The 22,279-nt window shown below is 44.4% G+C and overlaps 1 pseudogene; it reads left to right on the forward strand.

The window, feature by feature from the left end:
- The first annotated feature begins 19,137 nt into the window (after positions 1-19,137).
- Positions 19,138-20,527, forward strand: LOC109730806 (keratin, type I cytoskeletal 18 pseudogene; annotated as a pseudogene).
- Positions 20,528-22,279: the final 1,752 nt, after the last annotated feature.

Genomic DNA, 22,279 nt, shown 5'->3' on the forward strand with positions numbered 1-22,279 from the left:
CCTTCGCAGGAGGTAGTTAACAGCACAGAATCATCCTGAACCCAAGGTTTTGCTTTTGCTCAATAAACATTGAGCTCATTCTCCAAATCCTTGATTTTTCTGAGCCTGTACTGATCACTCACATCACGGTAGACTGGGTTTGCTGGCTCTCCAAACTGCCTAGTCACCCCATCCAGGGGGAACTGGGGATCCTATTACATTTAGGATGTCTCACCAATAGCTAAGATGCAGCCCTCACTCCCTGCGTAAACGGAAAGGGCAGTGCTGTGCTCACATGGGCCCAAATGCCGTGCAGCGTCCTGGTGTAGCGAGAACACCAGTGGTGGTGTTGGTGGGGGCAGGCAAAAGGGAATGAAAGCCAGAACTTCTAAAGTTAGTGAAGGAAGCCAAGCTAATTGTTGAAAATACCTTATTTGCAGCTTCAAATATTGTGGACTGAGATTCAGCACATTAAAAAACAATAAAAATCCTTGGTGGCTGAATGGAAACCAACAAGCCGTTTTAAAAATCTGTTAAAAAAAAAAAAGTGTGCCAATTCAGATGTAACTAGATACTAGGTGCTCAGTGATTTCAGAGAGTTCATCTTCCTGGGGTGGGGGTGGGAGCTGGAGTCCTCAGTAGGAGCCAAGCTGGAGATGAGGTGAGGGTCACAGGAGGCTGTGGCTTTGTCACGCCACCTCCAGCTCTAAATCGCCTCATCTTGAAAGTAGGGCAATAATGGGCTACCCCTCATAGAGTTTTGATGAAGATTAGGTGGGATCATACATGTGAAACACTTAGCTCATTGCCTGACACGTTGTAGGTGCTCCAATGCGTAGCTACTATCATTGTCCTTAGTTGACTGAAAGCTCGCAGGACTAGGGGCTGTTTTCCTGCTAATCTTTGTGTCTACGGCCCCTAGCACAGAGCTGGGTACACAGTGAACACTGGAAGGACGTCGCTCCACCAGCACCTGCCAGGAATAATGTGTGGGGGCGGGGGCGAGTTCTGAGAAGCTGCCACCCAGTAATTACCACCACCATTACCTCTTGGACACTTTATACACATCAGAGGTTGAACAATGAAGATCACAGGTCTCTTTCTTGGACTGGGCAATATTTTAACAAATTGGCACCATAGGGGCCATATTCCTACTTAACTGTCCAGAAAAGAGTAGGGAATGTTCTCTTTAGAAAAGGGCTTGTGCTGTCTGGTTTGGCGGTGTCCACGGACCTGCTTGTCCCCCAGAGCACTTGAGTTTGCAGCCTCTGACATGCACTATCTTGTTTAATCCTTGCACAATCTCTGTGAAGTAAATTGATGCTTGTGGATGAGAAAGCGGAGGCTCAGAGATGGCGAATGACTCCCCAGAGTCAAGACTGAACACAGGCCTGGGGGTCTGCAAAGCTGGTGGTGCTTCTGCTGGGCCCCTTGCCGCATGCCGGGAGGGGGAGAATGAATGCAGGGATGTCATGGTTCTCATTTAAGTCCATGGTTCTATGGTTCTATGATTCTAGGATTTTAAATCACACATGTTATAATTTTAGAGTCATCCTGAAAAAAATCTAGAAATACTTATTACTAACACACTGTGTGATCTGTGCAAGGCCAGGGACATACCAAAAAACCCCAGAAGGGTTAAAGATGATCTCCAAGATTACTTCCACCCAACAGAGTCTCATGCCGAAAAAAGGACTGCACTTTTAAAAGTGTCCACGAGGGGGCAAAAGATGACCACAAGCTCCTTAGTTACAGTCCTAGTGATGGGGCGGAGCCAAGGACAGCAGAGGGTAATTTTCCTAAAGAGAAGGAAACTCCTGTCTGAACCGCCAAGTCTAGAACTCTGTTCTGTCCTCACAGTACCCTCCAGGCCTCCTCTCCCAGAGTGAGCTCTCAGAGTGACTGTGGCCTGTCTCATCCTGGGATCGCTGAATCTAAGACACCACTGATTGCAAGGTGCATCTTTGCTTCAGGTGACTCTGAGAAAGGAAAGATGGCACAAGGCCTTACTGATAGACTTGCACAATGCACGAACTGGCCACACCAGCCTTTCTCTGCTTTGAAATTTGTATCCCCTATCTTCAGGGATTTGCCCATTTGCCCTGCCCTTCACATAATACGGGCAGTGCTCTGGCAATACTCTCAGTAACAAAGCATAATACAGCATCGTTTATGTAGGCGCCCTATAGGTCTTGTTTGTGGCTTTACAAGAAACTATGAGGCTGTCCTGTCCTCCAGCTCTCAAGCCTTCAGAGGGCCGCACCCTGACTGGCAGCTTTACTAGACTCTCATGAGAGACTCTGAGCTAGAACCATCCAGCTAAGCTGCCCTTCAGAAACTATGAATAATAAATGCATGCTGCTTTACCCTACTAATTTACTACCCTACTTTATTACATAGCTGGAGATAACTAATACGTGGGGAATGGGTGAGGGGTGGAGGGCAGAGAGGAAACTGGCTCAGGGATGTGCTGCCACCTTTGTCCTCCAGATGTGACTTGGGAGCATCTGCAGGAAACCCTAAGAGACTCCCCTTTAGGGCAGACGTCCAACCCCGGGGTCCCCTTGCACCAGGAGCAAACAGGGAGGATGGGAAAATTATGGTCTTGCTGAAAGGCCTACAAGGGAGGGATGGAAGGATGGAGGCAGCCGTGGCCTTGGCCGGCCCCTGTGTGAATAGGAAGGGCTGTGTCTCCAGGGTCCGTGACCTCAGTGCTCCAGACAATGCCGGGGCTGCTAGGGACCACAGAGCCACCCACTGGGAGGCCAGGGGTGGTGGCCTGGCTTCGAGGCCTTCACCAGCCACAGAACACCCACAGCCTGGGCTGGGCAGGGCTGGAGGCAGCACAGGAACTGAAAGAGGAGACAGGTTCCAGCCACTCCGCAGGGTAAGTGGCGCCCTGAGTAAAGTGATTGCCTGGAGCTGGCGGCTGCTGGGCCCTGCAGGGATGTGTGGGGTGGGGAGGGGGCGCAGGGCTGGCACAGACGGGCTCCCAGACACTTGATCAGACTATTTCCAGGGTCATGTGGGCCCTGATTTGCCTGAGCCTGGGAAGAGGAATGATTGAAGTGCCGTCAATACCCAGATTCCACCTCCCTGTGGGTGGACGGTCACTGCGGCCTCTGACAAAGGAGAGAAAGACAGAGGGTCGGCCGTGGACAGTGACAGCCAGCACTGCGGCCTCCTCAGCACCTGGCGCCACAGGTGAGGGTGGGGACGCCTGGGGCACCACGGGGCAGCCAGCTTGGTCTAGAACCGGGTTTTCCATATTCCTTAGAGGGCAACCTCAGGGAGATGCCGATTTCACATCCCAACACGGTGTGCACCTAAATGCATTTATATTAATAAAACCAGAACAAAGCTTATGGAATGAGACTACCCTTACAATGTGTGGTGTCCTCATCTGTCCTGTCCCATCCCGTCTCACCCCACCCCTCCTAGGCTGTGCTCTTCTCCCCCAGGGGACAAAGCAGGGGAGGGGCCGGAGGGGTCACGACACGGCCTTCAAGGGCAAGTCTCTTCTGAGACAACCCGCAGCTGCCCTGGCTGTGCCCTCGTGTACCTCCCCCACGGGCCCCGGGCTCTGGGCAGCAGAGACAATATCCTATTCACCGGGTATCCCCCATGGCTCCTGGGAGAAACCCAGAATTCTTAGAACCTGCAAACCTAGAGCAGCAGTCCCCAACCTTTTTGGCACCAGGGACTGTTTTCATGGAAGATAATTTTTCCATGGACCCGGGGTTGAGGGAGGTGAGGATGGTTTGGGGATGATTCAAATACGTTACATTTATTGTGCACTTTATTTCTATAATTATTACATTGTAATATATAATGAAATAATTATACAACTCACGGTAAGTCGGGGACCATCTCGCAGTCAAAGCCCTGGTTTACGAAGAGGAAAGTGCGGCTCCTGGGGCATCCAGCCAGCGATGGTCATTGACCCCCAGGCTGTGGGCGCGGTGGGGACTGGCTCAAGGCTCCGTGGGGGCTCAGGAGCCCAGTCAGAGCCAGGACTGGGGTGTCCTGCTCCTCCCAGGCCATGTTCCCTCCCTCACCGATGTCCTTCCAGTCCCGGCTCCCTGGGCTGCCATTTGCTCTGTCTTCAGTCATCTGCGTATTTAATCCCCTCCTGGATTCCCTGGCTCTGTGGTCCTAAGTGTCTTAGGTATTAAGAAGCTGGCAGCACTGAGGGGACCCCAGAATCTCAGACTCGGAGTCTGGCCAGTCACAGGCATGTGAGTGAACAAACGAGAGGCCCATCGCCCGGTGGTAGAAGGGGCTTTGCAGTCAGTCAGACGTGAGTGTAATTCTGACTGCCACTCACTAGCTGTGTGAAGCTGAGTCAGTCACTTAACCTCTCTGATCATCAGTTTTGTTATCTCTAAAATGTGGATAATAATATCTATTTTGCAGTGTTGGCATGAGGATTAGCAAAAATGTTGATAAAGTAAAATGCCTGGTACATCATAGGGGTTCAATAAGTAACACCTGCTATGATTATTGTTGATAGTAATTGCACTAATACTAATTGGAGGGTTTCAGAACAACTCTGGGTACTTCAGGTGTGCTATTATTAATATTTAGTTTTGGAGGAGATTTTGTTGCCTTAGTTTTCATCACAGAGAAAAAGGAAATTTTCATAAACATGTCGGGGAGAAAGCAGATTATGATTGTCATGAACAACCTTAGCAAAAAACAGAGGGGAACACACACACAAAATCAAATTGAGCTTGCTGAGCATTCACCTTGGTTACAGTGATAGCTGTATTCTTGGCAAATGGACAGAATGACTCTGGTGCCAGCCAAGATCCCGTGGTGTGTTGGAAAGACATACCCCAGTCTCCGGGCTACTCCCAGTCCTTGCACCAGAATAAACACAAACTGTGCAGCCAGAGAAGGACGAGATGAATGGGAAATGTGGGGAAATTCACGCTAAGGACTGTGAGGCATTATTTCTCCATCAAGGGGACATTTTCATAGCTCATGTATGTCAGCACTAACTGATTTAGGAAATTCAGTTTGGGGGCTTAGTGTTTAAAAGCTAGTGTTACCATTTTGCTTTAACTAATTGAATGGAATCTCTTAACAAGTGAATCTAAGAGAGAATTCTAATTATCCTGATCAGAAAACACATTCTCAGTAAATTACAGATTTTGAAAACAAAATTACCAAAAGATCAATTATTATGTTCTAATTTTGGCATCTCCTTTCCTGTTCGCTAGGTGGCAGAATTAGACCTTGCAGATCCCGCCAGTTTAGTGGCTGCTCTTCCCCTACAGGTTTAAAATGAGGAAAACAGAAGAGAATACTTCAAATGTTCCTAGCATAAAGAAAGACAAACTATTAAAGTTGATGGCTATCCCATTTACCCTGATTTGATTATATGAATGGATCAAATTAACACATGTACCTGGAAAATATGTACCTCCATCATGTATCAATAAAAAAATAAAACTTTAAAAACTGTTTTGTTTTGGTTCCATCTAAATTTTTCTTTGTGTTTCAGAGAAGAAAGGTAAACAATGTATGCATAACTTTTAAAGGACCCTGTCTAGCACATAGCTGGCGGTATGCCATTTCCCTGCCTGAAAGCCTGACCCCAGATGTTTTTCTCTTATCTTGGAGGAACAAACAGTAAGACAGGAAGTTTACCTATGCCAGGTGCTGTCTTATGAGCTCACCTGACTTATTCTGCACAGGGAGACTATAAACAGTGGCTTCCACATTGTTTAAAAAGCACTATCATTTTATTGCAGATTTTGCAGGTACGAGCTCCAGCATAAGAATTGTAAATGCGCCTACACTAGCCAGATGAAGAATCTGGCTGAAGAGTGAATCTAGGAAAGCCAACCTCAGCAAGAGACCTCTTTTGGTGCCCAAGTTTCCATTCCTGACAGTGACAGTTAATGTGACAGTCACATACTTCTTGCACAAAGAAGCAGGAAACATCTTAATAAATGAGTCAACACAAAGCCTGGTCCAGCAATGAAAAGCAGGAGCTGTGGGAGCCCATGATTACCACAGCCAGGAGCAAAGGGGTCCTTTCTTTCCAGCCTAGGCAAGTCCCCACATAACTCAGGACTGGGGCCACCTATTCAGCATCTACCAGGCGCCAGGCATGGTTCTCAGTGCCTTACCTACAATTTAATCCTCATTTACTCCTGACAACCACCCTTTGACGTAGGCACTGTGAGGATGGGAAGATGCACAAGGCAATTCCATTGAGTCACTAGGATTATTTAGTTGTCCTTATCTCTGCAGCCAGCATTCTGCTGAGGGGAGGGACTAACACAGAAGAAGCCATAGTCCTAGTCTCTATAGAACTTGCTATAGGAATACTTCCATTGCTGAGTTATACACACTGGTGTCTGAAAAAGAAAACAGTTTGTGCAGCATGAGTACTCAAACTCTGGGGCTTGTTCCTGACTAATAATGATCTAAATGGAATAAAAATGTGTTTCTATCATGTATCAGATTCAAGAGAGAAAAGTATTTTAATATGTGGACAGAATCAATTTCACTCTAGTTGAGGCCCACAAGGACAGTCTCTGAAAGTGTCCCCTCATCCTGTGATCAGGCTAAGCAATGAACTAATTGAGCATGCACAACTGGAGAAAAATTCAGTACCAGAAGAGAATTTCCCCTTGGTGTTTCATTTATGAATTCACCCAATCAAGTTCAGCTACTTCCTATTCCAAAATTTGGACTTCACGATCCTTTAAAAATATAGGTCAGATCATGGCATGTCTTTCCTCAAAACCTTTTAATGAACCACCATTTCACTAAAGCCAAAGTTCTTGGAAAGGCCTATAGAGCCTTACTTTGTCTGCTTTCCCATTATTCCTATCTCTAACCTCATCTGGTTTCTTCCTTCTTTTTAGTTTTCCCTTTCTTTTCCAACACATATCTACAACTAAGAAAAGATTGCTGTTTGCAGCACCTCGAATCACCCCTGCCTCCTTTCTATTTTCTGTATCAGGGGTCAGCAAATATAGCCTGTGGACCAAATGTCCGTTGTGTATGGTCCACAGGTAAGAATGGTATCTACATTTTAAGCGGTGGAAAAATCAGAAGATCAATACTATTTTGTGGACATGCGAAAATTCTGTGGCATTTAAATTTCAGTGTCTATAAATAGTTTTATTGGAACACAGCCATGCCCATTCACTTCCTTATTGTCTGTGGCTGCTTTTGTGCTGCAAGAGCAGGGTGGAGTAATTGCGATGAGACTGTATGACCCATAAAGCCTACAGTATTTTAGTATGGGTCAAAAGTTTCCCAACCTCTGAGTTAGGCCAGTGTTATATCAGCATTTTCCAGATCTCTCAAATTCCAACCACCTTGAATGTTCTGTTCCAATTCTATCCTTCCATAAAGATGCCTCTTTAGCAGATTCAGCCAAAGTCAGTACCATAGCATTGATTTTGTTTCCCAACCTAAAATAAATTCATTCACAAAATGTTTATTGACTTCATGCTATAAGCCAGGCATAGTCATAGGTACTGAGAAGAGTGAACCAGATGGAATCCCAGCCTTTACCAAGTTCATATCTTACTAGCGGAGATAAGAAAAGATTATAATAATACAGAGTGATAAGGTAATAGTAGGACTTACACAGGACTTTATGTAAACTGGTGAGATGTCTAATTTAACCAGGGCTGGGGGGAAGATGCTGGCAATATTTAGTGAGTGAAGTCTGAGCAGAGTTTTGAAAGAAGTAAGCGAGGGGAAAGGAGGGGAAGTGTGTCCTAGGCTGAGGGGGACACGTGGCGGGGAGCAGAGGCGAGAGCACAGGCTCTGCCAGGTACTTGTAAAGTCTTTGATGGGCTAGTATAGTAGGCTCATAACATGCTGCAAGCAGGTTTGGCCTTAAAGGCCATCCAGCTCATACCCCATTTTACAGATGAAAACGTAGGGGCTCAGAGCCATAGCATGATTTGCTAAAGGCTTTGGAAAACGGGAATGGAAGTTGAGGTGTTCTGACTTTCCCTGACTTTGGTGTTCTTTCCCCTGCACTAGAAAGTTCTGGGCCTGTATGTTGGTGAATCTAAAAATTCTACTTGCTGGCTATGAAATAAAACACAACATGAAGCTAGCATGGTGTTATCAAAACCCTGGGTTTCAGGAAACTGGGGTTCTTTTTAGATCTAGCATACAGGTAAGTCTCCTCCTTTCTCAGGGTCTCAGTTTCTTTGTGTGTCCAGGAGCTAGATTAGATCATCTTGGCTTCCCCTCCTGGCTCTCATAGATCATTCTATGAATATTATCATTTCTATAATAATAATATATGATGTAATCTTTGGTCTCATGGCCTTTGCTTTTCATTTCTCATGAGAAATGAAACAAAGGTCACATGACTATATTCACTTGCAACCTCGATTAACTAGATAGTTAATGAGTAACTGGAGTGCTGAGTAGGGACAGCGATGAGAAGGAGCGTGGACGTGGGCTGGGGGTCCTGGAGAAGTGAGTCTGACCTGCCCTCTGTGAGAGGTGCAGAGCTTGGCCAGGAAGAAGGAAACGCCAGCAGGGGCTGGCGTCACGGCCACACATGGGGACTTGCAGGACCCAGGCTGCCCGAGCGGGGTCTGGATGGGGGCGTGGGAAGCCATGGATGCCACTGAGAAGATGGTTGTCACCTCAGGCTACAAGTGTGGCCCCAGGAAGCAGGCCAGGAAAGGCGAACCCGTTTCACTAAACACAGAATAAGGTCCTGAGGGCTCAGACTTTTGGGAAACATGTCTTAGTTTTACCTCCTTGTTCTGTTTTGATTAGGTGTTCCCAGTTACACAATAAGTTCCCAGAATTATAAATTGTAACAACATGAAGCACTATAGACCCATACAACGATCATGTGGAAGCCAATGTTTTGTTTAAGCATTAATGAAAGATCTGATGAACATGAACGCTTCCCTGGTTTCTAGGAGGCCACAAGCTCACAGTTTTGCTCAGTTGCTGATCTGCTTTCTGTCCCTTCCTTTCTCCTTTTATATTTCAGTTCTGCCTTGTAAGCATTGAATTTGGCCTTATTCTGATTTATTTTTTACATAGCAAGCTATCTCAAATGCTTTTGGGAAGTGGATAGGATATAAATAAATTATTATTAAGGGGCCTCTTGATCTATGTTCTTCAATATTGGATTATACTACCTCATGACAAAGTAGCTCTTTATAAATATAGCCCTTTAGGACAAAGGCTCTGAAGTCTTTTATATACCCAGTCTCATTACACCTAATTCCAATTACCAATCCTTTCATTTGTATAGTATTTTAAGGATTAAAGAGGGTTTTTTGTTTTGTTTTGTTTTGGGTTAATGCATTATTTTATCTACACCACAACCCCCCTGACAGTACCCAGTACCCAGTACCCAGCACCATGCCTGGGACCTAGATAGAGACTCAGTAAGTGCTTATTGAAAGAACGAATGATCAAATTAAGTAAGAAACAACGATTCTGTGAGCAAGGACATGTACTAATTGCTTTCCTCATTTCACGGAAGAGGAAGCAGCGGACATGCTCAGAACTGCCAATAGCACAGGTTCCCTCCAGCTTCACATTCTTTAAGCGACTTCACCTTGGCAGCTTGAAACTGGCCGTGGTGGAAATATTTACACCATGGAAATCAGCAAATATTATACTATTATACGAATCAACACCCCAGTAGCTCCCACACCTTGAGAGCCAGTTTTTAAATATTTGCCAGTTGCCTTGGTTTGAAGGTACGCCCGGAAGTTCATGTGTTATAAGCTAAATCCCCAATGCAACAGGGTTGAGAGGTGGGAGCTTATAGGAGATGATGAGGTCATGGGCACTCTGCCCTCATAATTAATTAATCTTGCTATCATAGGAGTGGGTTGGTTACCATAGCCATGGGTTAGTTCTGTGAGAGTGGGCTTGTTATAAAAGTGAGTTTGTCTCCCTCTTGCTCTTACTCTGAACCACTTGCAATGTCAGCTTTGGAGAGCCACAGGCATGAGACTTAAGCCTCTGGGAGCTGCTGGGTAGACAGAACCTTTGGGGTAGCAAAACCTTTGGGGTGGAGCTACTTGAAGCCTTGGGGTCTCATCTCCCACCCAATGTGCCCAGGAAGCAGGACATGGAGTCAAAGGAGATTATTCTCCAGCTTTAAGACTTAATGTTGTTTTCCCTGTTGGGGTTTGGACTTACTTAGGACCACTTACGTCTGTCTTCTTAACTGTTCCTCCCTTTTGGGATGGGAATGTCTATCCTATGCCTGTCCTACCACTGTATTTTAGAAGCACATAATTTGTTAATTTCACAAGTTCGTAGCTAGAGAGGAATTTGCCTCATGATAAATCGTGCCTTGGCTCTCACCCATATCTGATTTAGATAAGATTTTGGATTTTGAATTTTAAGTTGATTCTGGAATGAGTTAAGACTTTTGGGACCGCTAGAACGGAGAAAATGTGTTTTGCATTATGAGACAGACATGACTTTGGGGGGACCAGGGATGGGATGCTTATGGTTTGAATGTGTCTCTCAAAGTTCATGTGTTGGAAACTTAAATCCCCAATGAAACAATGTTGGGAGGTGGGTGCTAATAAGAAGTGATTAGGCCAAGAAGACTCTGCCCTCACGAGTGGATTAATGTTATCAAGAGAGGGAACGGGTTAGTTATAAAAAGCAAGTTCTGCATCCTTTTGCTCTCTGTCCTCTTTCTGCCTTCTTCCATGGATAATACAGCAAGATGGCCCTGGCCAGATGCTGGCACCATGCTCTTGAACTTCCTGGCCTCCAGAACCATGGGTCAAACAAACTTCTATTGTTTATAAATTACCCAGTCTGTTGTATTCTGTTCTAGCTGCATAAAACAGACTACAACACCAGCATACCACTGGAATTAGGATTCAGACTAGTTAAGTGACTAGACTAAGGTTATATTTCTGGCTAAGAACTTAAGTTCAGGGCTCCTGGCTCTAAGATCAGAGACCATTAGGGAAAATGATAAGTCAAAGATGAAACAGTGGCCAATTTCTGACTCTGCAGCATAGCTCCATAAATTACAGGGCATGCATATAGCAAGGACACAGGTAAGCAGGTTAGAGAAAGGAAACTGCATCCAGGCCTCATATGTTTATGCCCAGATTTAAGGAACCTGGCCTGAGTATCAGAGCCACAGGGGAGAGCACACCCATAAACACACCCAAACACAGCAAGACACTGAGTGAGAGGTTTCTGGCCACAGAAATTGCTGGATACTACAGATAGGAGCTGTTGGAGAAAACCATTATTGCTTCAACACATGGGAAAGAATTGCACTGGCAATGATCCCAGCAGAAGTATCCAAGCAACTGAGTCATCTTCAATAAAGAAAAACATTCTGAAATGATCAATGTCCTTTCATTTGGATTACATGGAAACAAAAGCAGATCTAGTGCAAAAATTCTCAGGGGTGAAAAACATGATTATTACTCAAAGCTAAATACACTCAGAAAAACCTACTCCTTTCTCTGTTTTTATTTATTTTTAAATAACATTAATATATTTCACAAGATACCTTTATTGACTTTATCTTTTAAAAATCATGAATTATATTATAAGAATCATGATTTTCATGTAGTTTTTGCAATATTGACAGTATAGCACAGTCAGGCTTATGGAAGCAGAGCCCCTTTGAGTTTTATAGGAATTAAGGCCCTTGTTACAGGAATTAGAACTTCAACAAGCATGGGAGCATCTGGGAAGGGAAAGACTGCAGGAAGAGGCAGAGGAAGAGAGGACAAGTCACTTTCCAGTCCTCTTAGAATTCTGGCATGGATAGGCAAGTCAGAGCTTGCAGGGAAGTGCAGATGCCAACATGGGACCATAGGGGAAGCCCATAGAGAGGTCCACAGGAAGCCACAGCTACTGGCTTGATGGGTCTGCAAGTATGTTGCCAGTGTCGACCCAAGGCCGCTGTTGCCCAGTGGGGCCACCAGTTAAGAAGACGAGCTGGGTGCAAAGCAGAGAAGAGCAAGGACAAGCATCCTCTGGCACCACTGTGCCTGTCTATCACACAGTAACTGCAACAACCTGCAGAACGTAATGGCTGTTGCTTTACTTCCAACTTCTACATCCCACACAAGTTTTTCTTCAAACCAACTTTACCCTGGTATCATGTAAGGAAGAAGATTCTCAGAAATGTAGTTCTAAGATTGACCACATTGACATTGCACAAACCAGCAGACACTGGAAAGGCAAATGAAACCAACTTTTTTGAATTATTTTGGTCTTTAGATTGTATTTTTAGTAAGCAACTGGAGTTATTGCTAAAATTCCTTATATTTGGGAGCAAACCATGAATTTCATATATTCTGCTTAAAATGGAAATGGAATTGCATATGATCAATTATCATTATCACAGACAATACTACAAAACATACTTTAATCATATATCATTCACATACATTGAGATTTTTACCATCTCTTAAATCAATTCCTGGGGCTGTACAGTAATGTCAAGATTCGATCATGTTCATGCATGCCATGATACACATATATATGGACTTAAGAATAAAGTGAATTATTAAAAAATGTAAGCTTTTACTCTGCTGCCATGTTTCCTTGCCAATTTTAGGCCCATTTTCATCTTTATCTACCCAGCAGATATTCCATTATTCTACTAATCCCTTTACTCCCAAGAGAAATATCAACACAAGTATACCTTTCCAGGATACTGTCAACTGCTTTTTAACATTCCTTTGCTCTAAATCTACAGGATCAATAAGCTGTTGATGTCGTGTTTTTGACCATTTGATCGAACAAGACTTAATGATGAAAATTATATTATTTCAGATCACTTGCATGTGTCAAGGACTTTAGTTGTTGGCTATTTAGAAGTATTAGTGTAAGAAAGATCTCAGTGTGGAAAATTATTTCTAAGACTTAACCAACAATTCTCTTACTTTAAAAAATATTCACTATAAATCCAGGGCAGGCTAACAACTGCATTTTGGAATTGGTTTGAGTGAGATTTGAGCCATAAGGCAGGCAATGAGCATTTAGTAATTATTAACTATTAAGAAAAAGAAAATAGAAAATAACATTTTAGTTGTCCCTTAAATATCAGCACAACCAAACTTAAGTGCAAAATTCCCAACACAAATGATTGCCTGTGGGCCAGGCATGGAGCCCCCATAGCACAGTCACTAACTGTTTCCTGAACCTCTCCAGGGGCTGTAACTTTCCTCCTTTCTTCTGCACCACCCCGTCGTAGGACCCAAATCATTTTGCTCAATTTAGATAGTTGTGCAAAGCTGTCAATTGTCTTTTAAAATATAAGTGTTAGTGAGACAGCATTCAAGATGGGCCCTACAAAAACGTCACTCCTTCGCTCAATTGGGATGTGCTCCCCTGAGTAGGGGAGAAAGAGCTGAGGAAGAGGCAGCCTGGGAACCTGCTCGGTGCCCTGTGTGCCCCTGGGAGTGAGGAGTGTGTGTCTGCCCTGCCAGTGGGGAAGGGACAGGAAACGCTGCGAGCCCCACTGCCAGGTACCAGGTCGTTGTCACAGGGGCTGTCTGAGCATGCGCAGCATGGAGGGAAAGCTGAGCGCCGGCCACGCACAGCACAACTCTCCTGGAGCGAGGAGGGTCCCAGCGAGCAGCGTGTGTCCCTCCAACACTGCCCCTGTCCCCGAAGCCCCCACTGAGTGTTAGATGGCACATAAGGACGTCCTTACGTGTTGACAGGAAGGAGATGATCAGGCACAGGAGGCCCTTGCCCCAGGCAGAGGAGAAGGGAATGGAACAAACTGGGTTCTTAGAAAGGCCTGCGGGGCGGCGCCCCTGTGCTGCCAGTTCCCCTCACCTCCCAGTTCTGGGTGTCCCTGGTGTGGCTTCACCAGGCTGCTGAGGTCCTGGAATTGAGGGAGGTGCTGAATGGTGCCAGACCACAGGCAGGGGCAGGAGCTGCAGGAGACAGCCAGAGCCCCCAGTGTGGCTTTTGGGCCTTGGTGGCAACCAAGAAGCACATGTGGCCTTGTACTATGGATGGGGCCTCTCAGAAAGAAAGTTTGAACAGTTGATGGTGTGGAAGCCTGTGCAGAAATTCAGTTCAGCCAGCAGTTAACAGGCATTCGCTGGGTGCAGGCGTGGGAGGGCGGGTCTCTGAGGGAATGGGAGAAGAGCAGGGCGTGGGCTTTAGTTAGTCCACTTCAGACATGTTAAGCTGAAGCTTGATGTGACAACGAAGTGAAGACGTTTAAGTTTGGAGCTCAGAATCGGGCTGGAAAAATAAACCAGGATTAAAGACAATGGGTGAGATCCCCAAGGAGCACATGTGGAGAGGAAAGGAGACCAGTAAGGACACATGGGGGAGGGGCTAGTGGAAGTGGTGGCAAACATGGTGGGGGAGTTGGGGGACGTGCTATTTTAAAGGTGGCACTGTGTCTCCTGGAGATGTGAAATGCCTCAGATCTCTTTAGGGTCCTGGTGCTGGGATGCAGCATGAGCCTACCCTGGCTGTCTCTCCTGGTGGGCACGAGGCAGCCGACCACCCATGTGCCCATTAGGATGGCCCGGGCTCTGTGCTCACACTGTGCAGTCATTGCGACTGTGTTCAGTCCTCACTGGCCCTTGCAGGCAGGCATTGCTGCGGGGACAGAGAAGTTGAGTAACTTGCCAGAGATCCCGTGTAGGAAGCCAGGTCAGCACCCAACCAGCGTCTCTCTGACTGCCCAGGCCTTGCACGAGTGCCGTCCTGCTCCACAATATATGGCTGTGGTGCACGGGGCCTCTGAGGAATCCTCCTGATCTGACAGAATCCAGAAGGAGCAAATGAGGCAAAATAGCCAAGCCTGACACTGTGCTGATGACATGACCCGGTCGCCTTAGGCATTAAGCCAGTCAGTTATCAATTTTTGCTTCATGAATACTCTTGTGTCCTCTGTTTTTGGGTTTGGTCATCTCTTTCCATGGTTAATGACACTCACCCTCCTCACTGTTTGCAGCTTTCTGAACCCTGACATGCAAATTGCAACTACTCTCATTTTTCAAGCCTGTCATCTTGATGTCACAATTTTTTTCCTAATAGTTTCTGTGGCTCTCTTTTGCTGTGCAAATCAAATTCCCACTTTCCTTCCTTTTAAGCAGCTACTATCTTGTCCACTGTCTTTATTTTGGTCAATTTATCATCATCACTGATCTCTGTGATTATTTCCAATTTATTTCAAAAATTTTTGTGCACTTTTCCCCAATAAAAATAACAGTACTGTGTTCTGAACCGTAAAACCTACAGCTCTTCTTTCATTCTTCAAAGGCTTCCCTGAGGAGCCAATCTCCTCCAGGAAATCTTCCCAGACCTGGCAAAGTAGCCTCCCAGACCATTGTCCCCCTCCCTGTGTGGCATGGCATAGGCACCAAGGCAGGTAGTCTGGGCCACTCTTTCCATCCCATCTTTCATCCACACCCTCTTTCTCTCCTTTTCCACCTAAAGTCCCACATTTTCTCTTCTATCTTCTAACTTACTTTGAGAAGGTCTCCTTTGTTGTGTGTTTATCTATGTGTAACTTCATGTGAGGTGTTGATCGTGGTTGTGTATGTGAATATTAGTCTCCAGGTTGTTGGGGTGGGAGGTGGGGGGGAGGATGGTCCTATGTGTTCTTGCAAGTACAAGTCTGACATGGGGACCTAAGTGGGCGTGACCTGAAAGGAATGTGAACTTGTGTGGACATTCACACATACATACAGTACCCAACGTGATGCCTGCTTCTGCTCAGGATTTGCAGGTGGAACGGGTAGCACAAAGGAACAGATAGGAACAGATGTGATTTGTTCTCTACTAATAGCAAATTAGCTTGTTTATGGATTAATGGCAATGGCTTTGTAACAAATTACAGAATATAAATTAGAACTCTTTGTGGTTTGGCAGGCAAATAATATTTTATACTTTGAGGCAGTAAACTCTATATTTTTCACTGGAACCAAGTAATATTGAATACTGAGCCATGCTCCTCTGTATGGGATCTACAGTAAAAAATGGGAGGATTGAAAAAATATGATATTGCTTAAAGATTGCAATCTTTATGGATTGCTTAAAGAAAGCAATCACAGATTTAAAAAGTTCTCATTTTGCTTCTATTAACTGACGGACCATTTTCCTAGGAGTAGGGAGAGTGTGTGTGTGTGCACAAACATCCAGATGTGTGTGCCTCTCCTCAAATGTCAGCAAATGAGTTTATCTAGATGCATTTCCCTTTAAGATGAACTCTCTGATTGATGTACTCTATTTATCTCCATCTCCTTCTCCCCGCCCCATTCCTTCTATTCCTTCTTGGGTTGCCTCTCTTGACCCTGCCCACCCGAGCCCCAGCCCTCCCATCCTCATGGGACCCGCAGGAAGGTCTGTGCTGGGCAGGGAGGGCAGGTGAGGAGTGCAGGGACAGACGGGGCTCATCAGCTGCTCTGTGCTGCCGTGGGGTCTGGAAATTTATGGAGGTTACATGGTTAACCTGGTATCTCAGTGCCTCAGTTTCTTCATCTGTAAAATAGGGAGATAATATCTCCCTCAAAGGTTGTTGTAAGGCTTAAAGAGTGACTCTATGTGTAAAGCATTCAGAACAGTGACTGGTGTACAGTAAATACATGGAAGTCAGTAACCTGCAAAAGGAGAGAGCTTTGTTTTCTGAGTGGGCAAGAAAAACACTGACAAGAATCTTATTTAGAAAAGCAAGCAGCCCTGTTGGCAAAACAACTGTGTCTTAAGAATGAATACTCAGAGCCAGTTGTGAAAAGCGTATGTTTGACCCCTCTGAGATGTACTTTATATTTCAGCCTTTTCATTTGTTTTCACATTCTGCAGAATCAGCCTAGTTATTGGGAATTTTACATGACTTTTAGCACAACTCCTTTAAAATAAAATAATACTTTATAATCCTTGCGCCACCAGTTTCCTTAGTGAAAATTCAGGACTTATCTTTGCCTATTTGTTCATTTGGCATTTCCCTGCCTTTATTTTCTCATGCCAGTCAACAGAAATGTATGTCTATGTTTAACTTGTGAGGAAAGATATGACTTAGTTGATGTAAGTGGGATGTTATTATTGAATTCACACAGTAGGTCTTAAGTTGCCAACTGTGAGAGATGATGTGATAAGGGTTTCTCCTTTACTCCACATCCATGTTAAGTTGGAATTCAAAGTCTTTGGTCTAATGCTGAATTAAGAACTATTAATAATTCTATATAAATAAATGTGTTGTTTTTTTTTTTGTGAAGGAGTAACAATTCCAAATGGTCTCTAATCTTTGCCCATGGCTTGAGCTAAAGTTTCATAGCTAAAATCATAGCTACCAAACACCAAACCCCAAAATTTGCTAGTATTTTATCTTTTCTAGAGGAGTCAAACAAATTGGATGCCCTTAAATTTGAACTAATAAATGACATAACAACCGAGGAATAGGTCATTTTTCCATACTTTAAAATGTGGTTATAAATTCAAACTTCAGACTGTTCTCTTCTTAGTTAGGTGGCTAGGATAAGTAATTACTTCTAAATAGTAACCATTTATGCCTCTCAGCACCAGTTACTGCAATGAATTTACTGATAAAAATCTATGAAGTTGAAATTACAAGCTTTCTAGTAAATTCTGCGTGATTTGTGATTTGTTTTAACATGCCAATTTGGCTCAGGGATTGGTTTTAGCAGGTGCAAATTTGTTTAACAAGGAATACATCACCACAACAAGCTAGGAAAAAAATACTTAAAATGTGGAAATTGATGTCATATAAATAATTTAGAGGCAATTTTATCTTTCTTTCCTTTGCCATCCCCGGACAAGAGCCAAGAAATAATTGTTCAACCATGAGACTTAAAAGAGTAAAACTAAAAGGTACAAAGAAGGAAGACTGATTTTTACCATGGCTCCCTAGAGGATTCTCATCAGTTTATGTTTCTAACTTTTGAACCTGTCAGTTCTATCTTTAATATTGATATGATTCAAAGGGTATTTTGCATTTTGAATAATCAGATTGATTTTTTAATTAGAACACAAGTCTTATTTCCTAATTCACATGACACTATTCAGACTAGAATAAGAGACCTAAAATTTGAGTATATTTCCATAGAGAAGAAAGCAAAACTAAATTTAGAGTAGCAAGTTTCTTTATAATACTTTATTTCCGCAGCAAGGAGAAAACTGGAGTCAGAATGAAATGATTAGATGACTTAGTTTTTTTTCTGATAGACATATGATATCTCCTAATTATAGTTTACTAGTTTTCCTTTTGGATTATGTTACCTATTTATATGGAACTTTGGGGTTTACTTTTGTTTTGGCAACAATCAAGAGTTATGATCATTCACAGCAGGATAGAACTTTAGATCCCTCTACTGGTGTCCTCTTGAAATTGCACTCTCCACTAATTAATCGTTCATAAAATTCATTTAGTGAGTGGCCACCAGAATTGGAAAAAAGGAGGAAAATGTGTATCACATATACTACGGGTAAATATTGTTTGGTGAAACTTTGTTTCACTTATGTATCTATGAATGCACAATTAAGCAGACCATCCAGTTTGAGAAACATTCAGCACCCAGGGAGCTACTGTAAGCAGGGTGGGGATTAATGAGTATACTTCAGGGAGGCAGGCTTTAGGCATCCCAGGCAATGCCTTCTCAGTACATAAAGAGACCCAGTTTTTAGGCAATTGGTATGAAAGTTTGGGAAAAAAGTATAAATACATATGACAAGCCCCCAAATCGGCCTGAAAGCAAAACTATTTTTAGTGATGAATAGATACAGCATAAATTAATTGTTTTTCAGAGTTGCTATTGACTTTTTTTTATTTTTTTTGCTTCTGGCTATTTATGTTGGCAATTATGATTTGCAGTCACAATAATTGATCAGTCATTTGTGTATTATTCAATGATGCAACTTAAACATATGACCTAAATGCATTGTGAGTGTTAACAGCCCGTCTTTGACTTGGCCTGTGGATTGCCTATTGTGCTTTATACTGAGATAGTGCTAGTTTAATTTTAACACCGTGAACCTTGTGACCATATTTTCTAAGGGTTCAGATAATGAGTATGAGAGTTATTATGATACCAAAGCCAGATGTAGACATCACCATAAAAGAACTTTAAATGACTGTGTTATTTTAATGACAGATGGAGGGACACACACAACTAGATTGGGAAGGTAAGTAACCAAAACAGTATATAGGCCTTACGGACTTTGCATCCTGTTGCTTTCCTGCACGGACAGCATGAGCTTCACCACCCGCTCCACCACCTTCTCCACCAACTACCGGTCCCTGGGCTCCGTCCAGGCGCCCAGCCGTAGCGTCCGTCCCGCCAGCAGTGCAGCCAGCGTCTATGCAGGTGCCGGGGGCTCGGGCTCCCGGATCTCCGTGTCCCGCTCCTCCAGCGTCCGGAGCGGCTGGGGGTCCGGGGGCCTGGCCGCGGGGATGGCCGGGGGTCTGGCAGGAATGGGGGGCATCCAGACCGAGAAGGAGACCATGCAAGAGCTGAACGACTGCCTGGCCTCCTACCTGGACAGAGTGAGGAGCCTGGAGATCGATAATCGGAGGCTGGAAAGCAAAATCCGGGAACACCTGGAGAAGAAGGGGCCCCAGGTCAGAGACTGGGCGCATTACTTCAAAATCATCGAAGACCTGAGGGCTCAGATCTTTGCAAATTCTGTGGACAATGCCCGCATCGTCCTGCAGATTGACAATGCCCGTCTTGCTGCTGATGACTTTAGAGTCAAGTATGAGACAGAGCTGGCCATGCGCCAGTCTGTGGAGAGCGACATCCATGGGCTCCGCAAGGTCATTGATGACACCAATATCACTCGGCTGCAGCTGGAGACAGAGATCGAGGCTCTCAAGGAGGAGCTGGTCTTCATGAAGAAGAACCAGGAGGAGGAAGTAAAAGGCCTACAAGCCCAGATTGCCAGCTCTGGGTTGACAGTAGAGGTAGACGCCCCCAAATCCCAGGACCTCAGCAAGATCATGGCGGACATCCGGGCCCAGTATGACGAGCTGGCCCGGAAGAACCGGGAAGAGCTGGACAAGTACTGGTCCCAGCAGATTGAGGAGAGAACCACAGTGGTCACCTCGCAGTCCGCCGAGGTCGGAGCTGCTGAGATGACGCTCACGGAGCTGAGACGTACAGTCCAGTCTTTGGAGATTGAGTTGGACTCCATGAGAAATGTGAAGGCCAACTTAGAGAACAGCCTGAGGGAGGTGGAGGCCCGCTATGCCATGCAGATGGAGCAGCTCAACGGGGTCCTGCTGCACCTGGAGTCAGAGCTGGCACAGACCCGGGCAGAGGGCCAGCGCCAGGCCCAGGAGTACGAGGCCCTGCTGAACATCAAGGTCAAGCTGGAGGCTGAGATTGCCACCTACCGCCGCCTGCTGGAAGACGGGGAAGACTTCAATCTTGGTGATGCCCTGGACAGCAGCAACTCCATGCAAACCATCCAGAAGACCACCACCCGCAGGATAGTGGACGGCAAAGTGGTGTCTGAGACCAACGACACCAAAGTTCTGAGACATTGAGGCAGTAGCAGCAGGGTGCCTTTATACTAATAAAAAATTGACAGGTCATTGAAAAAAAAAACACAGTATATAATGCACAGTAAACAGAAAATAATTTGGGATTGGGCATGGTGGAGAAAGGGATGTGAAAGCATGAAAGTGTACCTGGAAACTGAATCTCACAGGTCAGAGCTCAGACAGGCAAGTCCTTCAATAGTAATCAAAAGTTATATCATTCCCCAAAGGCATTTCTTGGTCGAAAATACTGGCTGCTCAATTAGCTTGAGCAGAACACATAAATGAATATGCATTGTCATTTCTTTGATTGCTCATGAGACTGAATAAAGTCAAATCTCCTGATTCAGAGGTTCCAACTAAAATGACCTGAGGGTGAACAAAAGGGAACATTTTGATAACAGATGTGTTGGCCCCTTGCAGGGTAGAACTGATTCTGTCAGGTATTACTATAGATGCTTTCTACACTGTATCAAGCAGCATGTCAAATTGCAGCAGCGGCAACAACAAAATGTTCCCCTTGTTTTTTAGGTACTTTGATTTGAAAGATGGAGTTTGAACTCATGTTCTGAATTTCTGTGAAGATTTTAATAAGATTGCAGAAAATACAAAAGATTGTTGATATCTTGTCCAAATAAATACAAACTGGACTTTGCTCATCTATGTACATATTTGAAAAATAGTGCATGTAGTAAAAGAAGAGGTTCAAGGTAATGAGGTGAGTAGCACTGGAGCAAGATGACAAGTTTGGCTTGAACATACTGAGGTGCGGGCAAGTCATTGGACTGAAAAGACCCAGGGAGCAGCTGGTCTGCTGCTTAGAGGAACACAAAGGACACTTAAGAAGCGTGTGGAGAGGAAACAGAGGGCCACATACATATAATGGCCTGGCAAGGAAACTTGGGACATTAGAGAGGTAGGGGGAAGAAGAAAATGGCAGTGGGGCCCTTTGAGGGGAAAGTGTGGAGAGTGCTTTCTGCTACTAAGTTCAAGAACGTACTCAAAGGTGTCCTTGGATAGAGAAAATGTATGACCTCAACCCTTGCTGGATAAAATCCACATTAATTAACAGGATGCTATACTATAGACTCAATGTTTATCCTTCCTGAAATCCACATGTTGAAATCCTAACGCCCACTGTGATGTTATTAGGCCCACTGTGGGGCCTTTGGGAGGTGATTAGGTCATGAATGAGACACGTTATGGTTTGTTTGCTGGATTTTCTTCTTGTTTCATCTTTATACAGTTCTTTCTACCTGCCTTTTAATCTTCTTAGGGAATGGACATCAGGGTAGATGCCATCCCCTACATCTTATTTATTAGGATCTTCTTTTGCACATTTACTTACCGAAGGCAGTGATAACTTTTAATTGATATGATACTTCCAAGGATTCTAGCATTTGCCTTGTTATAGCAGCAGTTTTACAATGAAGAAAGGGGCAAGCATCAAGATTGAGGATAGGGCTTTGCTCACCCCAGAAATTTATTAACATATTATTTTCTAGGTGATACTATTAATAATTAAAATAAATTATGGAATAGTCATTGAATGTCAGAGAGGTTCTTTTGACAGAGTATAAGTTGTGGTCAAGACAAAGCTTGATAAGTAATTTCTGAGTAGGAAGAAATAAGAATTATCAGAATATGGCAACACCAGATGCCATCCAAATGGCATTGCCTCACCAATGCCTCACCAAATGGTGAGGATATGGAACAACAAGAACTCTTACTTGTACCTGGTAGGAATATAACAGGGTATAGCCACTTTGGAAGACAGTTTGGCAGTTTCTTACAAAACAAGGGTAC

This window comes from Microcebus murinus, chromosome 1 (genome assembly GCF_040939455.1).
Source record: "Microcebus murinus isolate Inina chromosome 1, M.murinus_Inina_mat1.0, whole genome shotgun sequence".
NCBI lineage: Eukaryota > Metazoa > Chordata > Mammalia > Primates > Cheirogaleidae > Microcebus > Microcebus murinus.